This window comes from Mustelus asterias, chromosome 1 (genome assembly GCF_964213995.1).
Source record: "Mustelus asterias chromosome 1, sMusAst1.hap1.1, whole genome shotgun sequence".
Lineage (NCBI taxonomy): Eukaryota > Metazoa > Chordata > Chondrichthyes > Carcharhiniformes > Triakidae > Mustelus > Mustelus asterias.
The window spans coordinates 42,726,397-42,739,670 of NC_135801.1; the positions used below are offsets into that span (position 1 = coordinate 42,726,397).

General features: G+C 45.0%; 1 protein-coding gene across 3 annotated transcripts in view; it reads right to left on the minus strand.

Annotated features, from left to right (window-relative positions):
* Positions 1-13,274, minus strand: part of gria2b (glutamate receptor, ionotropic, AMPA 2b) — a 196,290-nt gene that overhangs the window by 65,127 nt on the left and 117,889 nt on the right. The gene's annotated exons all lie outside the window — the stretch shown is intronic.

Below are 13,274 nucleotides of genomic sequence, written 5' to 3' on the forward strand. Positions count from 1 at the left end.
AAAGTCGTGTTTGACGAACTTGCTGGGTTTTTATGAAGATGTGACTGGTGCGGTTGACGGAGGGGAACCGGTGGATGTGGTGTTTTTGGATTTCCAGAGGACATTCGATAAGGTGCCTCACAGGAGGTTGCTGCAGAAGATTGGGGCACACGGAGTTGGGGGTGGGGTGTTAGCGTGGATTGGGGATTGGCTATCCAACAGGAAGCAGAAAGTTGGAGTGAATGGGTGCTTTTCTGGTTGGCGGATGGTGACTGGTGGTGTGCCGCAGGGATTGGTACTGGGGCCTCAACTGTTTACTATTTACATAGATGATCTGGAGGAGGGGACTGAGTGTAGGGTAACAAAGTTTGCTGTTTACTATTTAAATAGATGATCTGGAGGAGGGGACTGAGTGTAGGGTAACAAAGTTTGCTGATGACTCGGAGATAAGTGGGAAAGTGAATTGCGTGGAGGAAGCGGAAGGTCTGCAGAGAGATTTGGATGGGCTGAGTGAGTGGGCGAGGATCTGGCAGATGGAGTATAACATTGGCAAATGCGAGGTTATTCACTTTGGAAGAAATAATAGCAAATTGGATTATTATTTAAATGAAAAAAAATTACAACATGCTACTGTGCAGAGGGACCTGGGGGTCCTTGTGCATGAGTTGCAAAAACTCAGTCTGCAAGTGCAGCGGGTGATCAAGCAGGCAGATGGGATGTTGGCATTTATCGCGAGGGGGATAGAATATAAAAGCAGAGATGTCTTGCTGCATTTGTACAGGGCATTGGTGAGGCCGCAGCTGGAATACTGTGTGCAGTTTTGGTCCCCTTACTTGCGAAAGGATATATTGGCCTTGGAGGGAGTGCAGAGAAGGTTCACCAGGTTGATACCGGAGATGAGGGGTGTAGATTATGAGGAGAGATTGAGCAGATTAGGTTTGTACTCGTTAGAGTTTGGAAGGCTGAGGGGTGATCTTATAGAGGCATATAAGATAATGAAGGGGCTGGATAGGGTAGAAGTGGAGAGATTCTTTCCCCTTAGAAAGGAAACCAGAACTAGAGAGCACAGCCTCAAAATAAAGGGGGGTCAGTTTAGGATAGAGTTGAGGAGGAACTTCTTCTCTCAGAGGGTGGTGAATCTCTGGAATTCTCTGCCCACTGAAATGGTGGAGGCTACCTCGTTGAATATGTTTAAGTCACGGATAGATGGATTTCTGATCGGTAGGGGAATTAAGGGTTATGGGGAGCAGGCAGGTAAGTGTAACTGATTCACTCCAAATCAGCCATGATCTTATTGAATGGTGGGGCAGGCTCGAGGGGCTAGATGGCCTACTCCTGCTCCTATTTCTTATGTTCTTATGGCAGCCGGTGACTAGTGGTGTGCCTCAGGAGTCAGTGCTGGGACCACAACTTTTCACCATATACATTAATGATTTGGAGGAAGGAACTGAAGGCACTGCTGCTAAGTTTGCAGACGATACAAAGATATGTAGAGGGACAGGTAGTATTGAGGAAGCAGGGGGCTGCAGAAGGACTTGGACAGGCTAGGAGAGTGGGCAAAGAAGTGGCAGATGGAATACAATGTGGAAAAGTGTGAGGTTATGCACTTTGGAAGGTGGAATGGAGGCATAGATTAGTTTCTAAATGGGAAAATGCTTAGGAAATCAGAAACACAAAGGGACTTGGGAGTCATTGTTCAAGATTCTCTTACGGTTAACATGCAGGTTCAATTGGCAGTTAGGAAGGCAAATGCAATGTTAGCTTTCTTGTCACGAGGGCGAGAATACAAGAGCAGGGATGTACTTCTGAGGCTGTATAAGACTCTGGTCAGATCCCATTTGGAGTATTGAGAGCAGTTTTGGGCCCCGTATCTAAGGAAGGATGTGCTGGCTTTGGAAAGGCCAGAGGAGGTTCACAAGAATGATCCCTGGAATGAAGAACTTGTCGTGTGAGGAACGGTTGAGGAATCGGGGTCTGTACTCGTTGGAGTTTAGAAAAATTAGGGGGGATCTTATTGAAACTTACAGGATATTGTGAGGTCTGGATAGAGTGGGCGAGGAGAGGGTGTTTCCACCAGTAGGAAAAACTAGAACCAGAGGGGACAACCTCAGGCTAAAAGAAAGATCCTTTAAAACAGAGATGAGGAGAAATTTCTTCAGCCAGAGAATGTTGAATCTGTGGAACTCTTTGCCGCAGAAGGCTGTGGAGGCCAGGTCATTGAGTATTTTTAAGACAGAAATAGATAGGTTCTTGATTAATAAGGGGATCAGGGGATATGGGGAAAAGGCAGGAGAATGGGGATGAGAAAAAGAATTAGCCATGATTGAATGGCAGAGCAGACTCGATGGGCCGAGTGGCCTAATTCTGCTCCTATGTCTTATGGTAAGACTACAGTCTTATGGTCTTATTGTAAATGGCTACACCATGTAGACACTACACTACAATGACACCATACAACAATCACCAGGCAGGAGTGTTCTCTCCCAGTTGGTGAACACTCCAATGGCCAAAGACATTTGGCCACCGATTTTCAGATAAGCGTTCTCCAAGGCGGCCTTCAAGACGCATGACAACGCAGAATCGCCAAGCAGAAACTGGTAGCCAAGTTCCACGCTTATGAGGATGGCCTTAACTGTGATCTTGGGTTCATGTTGTGCTACATGTAACCCCACCATACTGTCCTGTGGGGGAAAAGTCTTCCTGACTGTCCTGTTTTGACACCATGCACACCTTGATTACATGTGAGGATCTCTCTGCCTGAATTAGTTTGCATAGTATTTAGCACCATTTTACTCTTTGATTATTTGTATTTATCTCTCTGCCTTAAATTATTGGTTCTTGAGGTCATCCCATCAATTGTTATACAGCCTGTCGACACTCGCACGGTAGCACAGTGGTTAGCACTGCTGCTTCACAGCTCCAGGGACCTGGATTCGATTCCTGGCTTGGGTTACTGTCTGTGCGGAGTTTGCACATTCTCCTCGTGTCTGCGTGGGTTTCCTCCGGGTGCTCCGGTTTCTTCCCACAGTCCAAAGATGTGCGGGTTAGGTTGATTGGCCATGCTAAAAACAAAATTGCCCCTTAGTGTCCTGGGATGCATAGATTAGAGGGATTAGCAGGTAAAATATGTAGGGATATGGGGGTAGGGCCTGGGTGGGATTGTGGTTGGTCCAGACTCGATGGGCCGAATGGCCTCTTTCTGTACTGTAGGGTTTCTATGAAATTTTTTTTTACATATAGTGATTATATTTAACTGCTTGCACTTATCTATGAGCACTCATGATTACCTGTAAAGACTTGTTATTCAGCCAGCCTACACTGCACTACACTGCCTGTACTTATCCATTGACACTCTTGATTACCTGTGAGTATCGTCACTCTGCCTATATATTCTGTGCCTGCGCACCTCTCTCCACAAAGAAGCAGCGCTCCGAAAGCTTGTGATTTCAAATAAACCTGTTGGACTATAACCTGGTGTCACGTGACACCTCCAAATCAATATAAAATAAAGAGTGCAATTCTAAAACGGATGCAGGAACAGAGACATTTGGGGTATATTCATACAAATCGTTGAAGGTGATAAGGCATCAGGAAAGTGGTGAAAAAAATGTACTATTCAGAGTTTTATAAATAGAGGGATAGGGTACAAAAACAAGAATGTTATGATGAATTTTTATAAAGTACTGATTTGGCATCAACTGCAGCACTGCGCCCAATTCTAGGCATTATATTTTAGGAAGCATTTGCAGGCTCTACTGAGGGTGCAGAAAAGATCCACAAGACTGGATCCAGGGATGAAGGACTTCAGTTACATGGATAGATTCGACAAACTGTGGTTGTACTCTTTAGAGAACAGAAAGTTGAGAGATGATACCCAAGAATTTAGAGCAGGGGTAGGCAATTCAGCCTCTCCAGCCTGCTCTGCCATTCAAAAAGATGATGACTGATCACGCTGAGGCCTCAACCCCACTTTTCTATCCATTCCCATAAATCTTGTCTCCCTTGATGACGAAAAAGCTATCTAAACCAACCTTCAATATATTTAATGGCCCAGCCTCCACCGTTCTCTGAAGAAAAAGATTACACATACTAACTACCCTGAGTGGGAAAAAATCTCCTCATCTCAGTCATGAATGGGAGACCTCAAACTTTTAAACTGTGTCCCTAGTTCTAGATTCATGCACAAGGGGAAATGTCCTCTCAGGATCCACCCCATCAAGTTCTCTCTTCAATGCCTCAATAAGATCATCTGTCATTCTTCTAAATCCCAAAGTGTATGGGTCCAACCTGCACAATCTTCCTCTTGAGAAAACGCCTTCATCCCTGGAATCAGCTTCCAAAGCAATTCTGTACTTTCTTAAGTAAGAATACCAAAATGTTTTTACTTTCATAAGACATTGGTGCAGCTGCCAAGGCCAGCATTTGTTATTCATCCCTAATTGCCCTTGTCCTGAATGGTTTCCTCGGCTATTTCAGAGGGCATTTAAGAGTCAAGCACACTGGGGGTGTGGAGTCACTTGTAGATCCAATACAGTCAGGACAGCAGATTACCTTCCCTAAAGGACAAAAACCAGGATTCTCCCAAAAAAATTCTAAGTCCCCAATTTGCATGAAAACAGGCGTAACATACACTTTTTTTTAAAGCAGATTTTCAGTTTGAGTCTTCCACTCTCTGGGCATTGCAGAGTGCCCTAGTTGGGTTCCCTCTGAAAATCTCTGGGCAGGGCCTATTCCTGCCCGAGAGGCCAACAGCATTGTGCTGAGCGGAGATCGGCGCATACACAGTGGCCCTGCCTTGCCGGCTTCCCGATCACTGGCCAGCCCCATGACCTCCCATTGCTGCCCCTCCAATCCCCTCATCCCCGGTCGATGGCCTCCTGGACCTCCCCGGACAAGACCCGATGTTCCCACGCCCTGGTCAGCCCTGATCTCCCAATCCTCCCATCCACCCAGCCTCAATGTCCCGATCCCCACCTCGGCAGTCCTGATACCCACCCCCAGCAGCCCCGATCCCCAGCAGCCCCACCTGGATGGCCAGCCCTAATCGCCGTCCTCCCTCCCCCTGCCACTGACCCCAGTGCAGAGTGGCAGCGGGAACCCCCCATCTGCACCGATTGCTGCCCCCCCCCCTCCCACTGCCACCAACCCCAATGCAGAGTGGCAGCGGGACCCCCCACCAGTACTGATCGCCACCCTCCCTCCCTCCGCCACCAACCCCAATGCAGAGTGGCAGTGGGACCCCCCACCTTGGACCCCCTACCTGCACTGATCGCCATCCTCCCTCCCTCTGCCACCAATCCCAAAACAGGGTGGCAGCGGGACCCCCCACACACACCAATTGCCCTCCCAATAGGCCATGCCCACCCAATAGGTCCTGTCCCTTGGGCATTGTCAGTTTGACCCTTGGGCTCTGCCAGGGGGCCAGGCTGGCACTGCCCATTGGACACCCCCCTCTTACCCCTGATCTCCTGCAGGAGCCTCTCTTTGCTTCAGTGGGATTGGGCCACCTGTTCCCCATTAGTGGGGAGCAGTTGTAAACCCGCTGGAGTGAAACATTCCTGACAGGGCTGGGGGAGGGGGAGACGCTAGCAGGCCCAGAGACTTCAGTTCTGGCTTGCTAATGAAATGCAAATGCGGATTACAATATTGAAAATCAGTTCCATGCCAATGGTGCTGAGAAACCCTGCCATGGAGATGCATGGTGGCCCGGGCGCCCAGTGTCAATTTCTTTTCCCATTCACTTAATGGGGGGTGGCACGGTAGCACAGTGGTTAGCACTGCTGTTTCACAGCTCCAGGGACCTGGGTTCGATTCCTCACTTGGGTCACTGTCTGTGTGGAGTTTGCACATTCTCCTCGTGCCTGCGTGGGTTTCCTCCGGGTGCTCCGGTTTCCTCCCACAGTCCAAAGATGTGCAGGTTAGGTTGATTGGCCATGCTAAAATTGCCCCTTAGTGTCCGGAGATGCATAGGTTAGAGGGATTAGCAGGTAAATATGTCGGGATATGGGGGTAGGGCCTGGGTGCGATTGTGGTCGGTGCAGACTCGATGGGCCAAATGGCCTCTTTCTGCACTGTAGGGTTTCTATGATTCACTTCAAAATTTCATTGTGCTCTTGACAACTATCTTTCCAACCTATCTTTATATCATCAGCAAATTTAGCTATCATATAATCAGTCCCTTCAATCCATGTCATTGGTATAGATTGTAAAAATGTTATGCCCTTCACTGATCCCTGTGGCACTCTTTTTGTTACAGTTTTCCAACCCATTTATCCCTACTTTCTGCTTCCTGTTTCTAATCAATCCTCCAGCCATACTATTATGTTACCAGCTATACCATGAGCTCCATTTTGTGCAGTAACCTTTGATGTGTTACCTTATCGAATGCCTTTTGGAAATCCAAGTGCATCACATCTATAGATTTTCCTTTATCCACCATGCTTGCTACTTCAAAGAATTTGTGCATCCTATTAATAAAGGCAGTGCTAACATGCTCAGCAGTAACCTGCTCACTAATGCTCAATTTGGGTTCTACCAGAACCACTTAACTCCTGACCTCATTACAGCCTTGGTCCAAACATGGATAAAAGAGCTGAACTCAAGAGGTGAGGTGAGATTGACTGCCCTTGACATCAAGACAGCATTTGACTGAGTATGGCATTGAGGAGCCTTAGCAAAACTGAAGTCAATGCGAACCAGTAGGAAACTCTCTACTGGTTGAAGTTATAGCTGTTAATGTTGGAGGTCAATCGCCTCAGTCCTGAGACATCACTACTGGAGTTCCTCAAGGTGGTGTCCTAGGCCCAACGATCTTCAGTGGCTTCATCAATTACCTTCCCTCCATCATATGGTCAAAAGTGAGGATGTTCGCTGATGATTACATAATGTTCAGCACCATTCCCAACTTCTTAGATAGTGAAGAGGTCTGTGTCCATATGCAGCAAGACCTGGACAACATTCAAGCTTGGGCTGATAAGTGGCAAGTAACATTCATGCCGCATAAGTGCTGGACAATGACCACTTCCAACAAAAGAGAATCAAACCATCTCCCCTTGACATTCAATGGCATTACCATAGCTGAAGTCCCTACTATTATCCTGCGAGTTACCATTGACCAGAAACTGAACTAGACTAGACATTATAAATACTGTGGCTACAAGAGCAGGTTGGAGGCTGGAAATTCTGTGGCGAGTAACTCACCTTCTGAATCCCCAAAATCTGTCCACTATGTACAAAGCACAAGTCAGGAGAGTGATGGAATACTCTCCATTTGCCCGGATGAGTGCAGCTCCAAAAACTCTCAAGAAGCTTGACACCATCCAGAACAAAGCAGCCTGCTTGAATCCTATCCATGATGTGGAGATGCCGGCGTTGGACTGGGGTAAACACAGTAAGAAGTTTAACAACACCAGGTTAAAGTCCAACAGGTTTATTTGGTAGCAAAAGCCACACAAGCTTTCGAAGCTCTAAGCCCCTTCTTCAGGTGAGTGGGAATTCTGTTCACAAACAGAGTTTATAAAGACACAGACTCAATTTACATGAATAATGGTTGGAATGCGAATACTTACAACTAATCAAGTCTTTAAGAAACAAAACAATGGGAGTGGAGAGAGCATCAAGACAGGCTAAAAAGATGTGTATTGTCTCCAGACAAGACAGCCAGTGAAACTCTGCAGGTCCACGCAACTGTGGGAGTTACAAATAGTGTGACATGAACCCAATATCCCGGTTGAGGCCGTCCGCGTGTGCGTGGAACTTGGCTATCAGTTTCTGCTCAGCGACTCTGCGCTGTCGTGTGTCGCGAAGGCCGCCTTGGAGAACGCTTACCCGAATATCAGAGGCCGAATGCCCGTGACCGCTGAAGTGCTCCCCAACAGGAAGAGAACAGTCTTGCCTGGTGATTGTCGAGCGGTGTTCATTCACCCGTTGTCGCAGCGTCTGCATAGTTTCCCCAATGTACCATGCCTCGGGACATCCTTTCTTGCAGCGTATCAGGTAGACAACGTTGGCCGAGTTGCAAGAGTATGTACCGTGTACCTGGTGGATGGTGTTCTCACGTGAGATGATGGCATCTGTGTCGATGATCCGGCACGTCTTGCAGAGGTTGCTGTGGCAGGGTTGTGTGGTGTCTTGGTCACTGTTCTCCTGAAGGCTGGGTAGTTTGCTGCAGACAATGGTCTGTTTGAGGTTGTGCGGTTGTTTGAAGGCAAGAAGTGGGGGTGTGGGGATGGCCTTGGCGAGATGTTCGTCTTCATCAATGACATGTTGAAGGCTCCGGAGGAGATGCCGTAGCTTCTCCGCTCCGGGGAAGTACTGGACAACGAAGGGTACTCTGTCCACTGTGTCCCGTGTTTGTCTTCTGAGGAGGTCGGTGCGGTTTTTCGCTGTGGCGCGTTGGAACTGTTGATCAATGAGTCTAGCGCCATATCCTGTTCTTATGAGGGCACCTTTCAGCGTCTGGAGGTGTCTGTTGCGATCCTCCTCATCCGAGCAGATCCTGTGTATACGGAGGGCTTGTCCGTAGGGGATGGCTTCTTTAACGTGTTTAGGGTGGAAGCTGGAGAAGTGGAGCATCGTGAGGTTATCCGTGGGCTTGCAGTACAGTGAGGTGCTGAGGTGACCGTCCTTAATGGAGATGCGCGTGTCCAAGAATGCAACCGAATTCGGAGAGTAGTCTATGGTGAGCCTGATGGTGGGATGGAACTTGTTGATGTCATCATAGAGTTGTTTCAGTGATTGTTCACCATGAGTCCAAAGGAAGAAAATGTCATCGATGTATCTAGTGTATAGCATCGGTTGAAGGTCCCGTGCGGTGAAGAAGTCTTGTTCGAACCTGTGCATGAAGACCTGCAGAGTTTCACTGGCTGTCTTGTCTGGAGACAATACACATCTTTTTAGCCTGTCTTGATGCTCTCTCCACTCCCATTGTTTTGTTTCTTAAAGACTTGATTAGTTGTAAGTATTCGCATTCCAACCATTATTCATGTAAATTGAGTCTGTGTCTTTATAAACTCTGTTTGTGAACAGAATTCCCACTCACCTGAAGAAGGGGCTTAGAGCTTCGAAAGCTTGTGTGGCTTTTGCTACCAAATAAACCTGTTGGACTTTAACCTGGTGTTGTTAAACTTCTTACTGTGAATCCTATCCACCAGATTAAACATTCATTCCTTCTACTACCAATGCACAGCGGTAGCAGTGTGTCTCATCTACAAGATGCACTGCTGCAACTCATCAAGGCTCCTTCAACAACACCTTTCAAACCTGTGACTTCTACCACCTAGAAGGACAAGAACAGCACATGCACCACCAAAGTCACACACCTTCCTGGCTTGGAATTATATCGCTGTCATTGGGTCAAAAATCTAGAACTCCTTTCCGAACAGCACCATATGTACAGTGGGTGTTTCTACACCATGTGGACTACAGTGGTTCAAGAAGATAGAAGATAGTGACTACATTTTTAAAACATTTCATTGCTTGTGAAGCACTTAGAGATGTCTCTTGGTCATGAAAAGAGGTATATAAAGGCAAAACCTCCTTTTATTTTTTTAACAGCACTGTAGAATTTTCTTTTGTTGCAGTACCTTCTGGATCGGTGTACGTAGGTAGATTGTCAAAAAATAGCAACATACTGTCTTGACAAGAAGCAGAAGTAAAGAAATTGCATTATATTCATGATTATGGCATTTTCTACTTTCCATAAAGAAAGGCCAAATAGTATGAATATGTTTTAGATGCACAGATACCTCCGAGGGCCTTAGCATGATTCATGTCACTTGTTACCCTCATGGATGGACGAACAAGTTAGAAGCAACGTAACTCATGGAGGCCCTCCAGGAACCACTTTTACATGGATTTTGTTGATGAATTACGTGCTTTCAATGAACTCAAGGGGTTGAAACTAGGCTGTTAACTTCCCTTTATTAGATTTTGTTAACCTTCAGCTATCTAATTTGAATCGTTCCAGGAGAGGAAATGAAGCCTGATACAATTTTGTTAGGTAATGATATAAAGGGATATCAGGTAAATGGATCAACCATGGTCTAACTGAATGGTGGGGGAGGCTCGACAGGCTACTGCTGTTCTTTTGTGTCTATGAAAATATGAACCAACACCTTGCCTTGAGGTTATTTGTTTAATATTTGTAAGGTAAGTCAGGGATAAGCATATCCTCAGTCCAGTTGAAGGATGAAACAGAGGTAAGATGCAAGTTTTGAAATATTCAGTCAGCACAGATTTACGAATGGTTGTGATAAAGCTGGGCAGAATAGAACTGAACTCAAAGAAACCTGGAAGGATTTGGCAGACTGTCACTTTTTTTACATATAGGACTGCCATAAATTATAAAAATATCTTTGGGAAGAAGGAAATTACATTGATGTAAACAGTATTTGACATTGTCTACTATGGCAAAAAGCTGCAGCTTCAGAATCAAAAAGCATAGGACTGTTCTGATATTATTGGACCTTATCTGTATTGCAGTGCAATAAGAAAGGAGGAGACTGCTGATTTAGCTGACACTGTGAATGCTTATTGTTGAACTGTCAGTTTCACTCAAGAATAAGGCAGAAAGGGAAACTTAATACTTTCATTCAAGAACCATTGACCATTTTCAAGTCAAAACGCTTGCTTTGATCCAAAGTTTTTTCAATTATTTGTGGCTTAGGATTTGCTCCTGCAGTTTTCAACAGAAGTAATGCCTTCCATTTCCCTTAGCCTATTTAATATTTTACTGATAAGAATGCTCAGCAATATCGAACCAACATATATTTGTTCATATTTGCAAATTTGTGTGTATGTGTACAATGTTCTATGCAGATAGTTTAATCAAATATTTTTGTTCATTTGTAGCCAATAAATATTAGGGCATAAGATAGTAAATGATAGTGCAATGTACAGCACTTGATTAAGACCTGCTAAGCAATGCAGCTTTGTCTGCAAATCCAGCATATTACCACTCCCAGTTACTGATTTCTGTGGTAACTGCATCTTTCACTTAATATTGCTGCTTATTTTTTGAAAGCTGATCTGGTTCATTAGCACCAACAATTCAGTTGAAGGATGTGAGTTATGACAGGCTCCTCGGAATTAATTTCTTCATCATCTGGCAAAAACTTCCACTGACATGTTATTTTAACCTGAGGCCTCAGTAAAGCAGTGATGGCATCCTCAGTGGGAACAGGAGTCAAGGTCTTATCTAAATGGAAAGAAATTACAACATGCTGCTGTGCAGAGGGACCTGGGGGTCCTTGTGCATGAGACGCAAAAACCCAGTCTGCAGGTGCAACAGGTGATCAAGAAGGCAAATGGGATGTTGGCCTATATCGCAAGGGGGATAGAATATAAAAGCAGAGATGTCTTGCTGCATCTGTACAGGGCATTGATGAGGCCAGAGCTGGAATACTGTGTGCAGTATTGGTCCCCTTATTTGCGGAAGGATATAGTGGCCTTGGAGGGAGTGCAGAGAAGGTTCACCAGGTTGATACCAGAGATGAGGGGTGTTGATTATGAGGAGAGACTGAGCAGATTGAGTTTGTACTCGTTGGAATTTAGAAGGCTGAGGGGGGATCTTATAGAGACATATAAGATAATGAAGGGGCTGGATAGGATAGAGGTGGAGAGATTCTTTCCACTTAGAAAGGAAACTAGAACAAGAGGGCACAGCCTCAAAATAAAGGGGGGTCAGTTTGGGACAGAGTTGAGGAGGAACTTCTTCTCTCAGAGGGTGGTGAATCTCTGGAATTCTCTGCCCACTGAAGTGGTGGAGGCTACCTCGTTGAATATGTTTAAATCACGGATAGATGGATTCCGGATCGGTAAGGGATTAGGGGTTATAGGGATCAGGCAGGTAAGTGGAACTGATCCACTTCAGATCAGCCATGATCTTATTGAATGGCGGGGCAGGCTCGAGGGGCTGGATGGCCTACTCCTGCTCCTATTTCTTATGTTCTTATGTTCTTAGAAGACTCATCCAGGTAGGTTTTAAAACTTATTTTTAAAAAGTTTCTTGTGGTTCAAGAGAACAGAATTTCATTTCGGAATTCCACAAATAAACCTCAAACTTTTCCTGCCCTGGGCTTTACCAATCCCCAACTGGGATTCTTCTCTTGGGACACATATCTGCTCCTATAGGTTGCCAGCAACAATGTTCTGCCGCTCAATTTTAATGGCCGAGGATTAAATGGCTGGCCCTTTTAGTCAAAAAGTAAGAATTAAGTCACTAAGCAGCATGTTAAAGCGGTACAAGCATTGAAATCAGCCGAGTCTGTTTCCTGTTGCGTCAGATGGGCATGTGATTCACTTCGCTACATAGGACTTTCATTTGGAGACAAATAGGTTTAGTCACTAATTCTGATTGTAGGTTAATGAAACATGTTTGTGTCATTAAGAATATCAGTTAACATTCAGTCAGACAGCTTCAGGTTCATACCTGCAATGGAAACAGTTAAAAAGAATAGCAGAATCAAAGTACCAGCATGAACATTCCATTTTGTTTGTTTTAACTTTACCTTGGTTTAATGTAGCATTGTTATTTGCTAGCTCAGTAAAATAGATTTATCTATTTTCATTAAGTTCTCAAAATGTATTTAAGTGTCCACAGTGACTACTTAGCTGTTAATGATGGCAAGCTTTTGGGGATATTATGTGGACAGAGTAAGAATTGCTCCAATTATACGAAAGGATCAAGGGATATGGGGGGGAAGGCGGGATCAGGCTATTGACTTTGATGATCAGCATGATCAAAATAAATGCAGGAGCAGGCTGGAAGGACCAAGTGACCTACTCTTGTTTCCATTTTCTATGTTTCTATTCTCTTTTTCACATGGTAGCCATTGCAGCCAATAACAAGTCTTTCCTTTTCATTGTTAACCGAAGAAATCATCACCCATTGTATAGATTGATGTTATGAGGATTTAAGGATATGTAAAAAAGACATAATTGGGTGAAATTTTATGCCCCCTCCCGCTGGTGGGAACTTCCAGTCGTGCTGAAGTCAATAGAGTGTTGAATGGCTCCCTGTATTTTCCAAGCCTGCTCCTGCTGTGATGGAACCGTAAAATTCCACCCATGGTCATCCCATTTATTCATCACTATGGTGAAATAATGACTATCAAAACAGCTCATTGAATGTTTAATTCTGCTTGTAGAGTTTTAATTACTCTGCCACTCTAGCTAAGATTTTTAAACGGTATTTGTTTTTGACTAATAAAAAGTTAAATGCCGCTTCCTACATTCACAGAGGCATTTCAAATCTTAAATCGGACATGGCTGGATCCTCACCAAATCTATTAAAA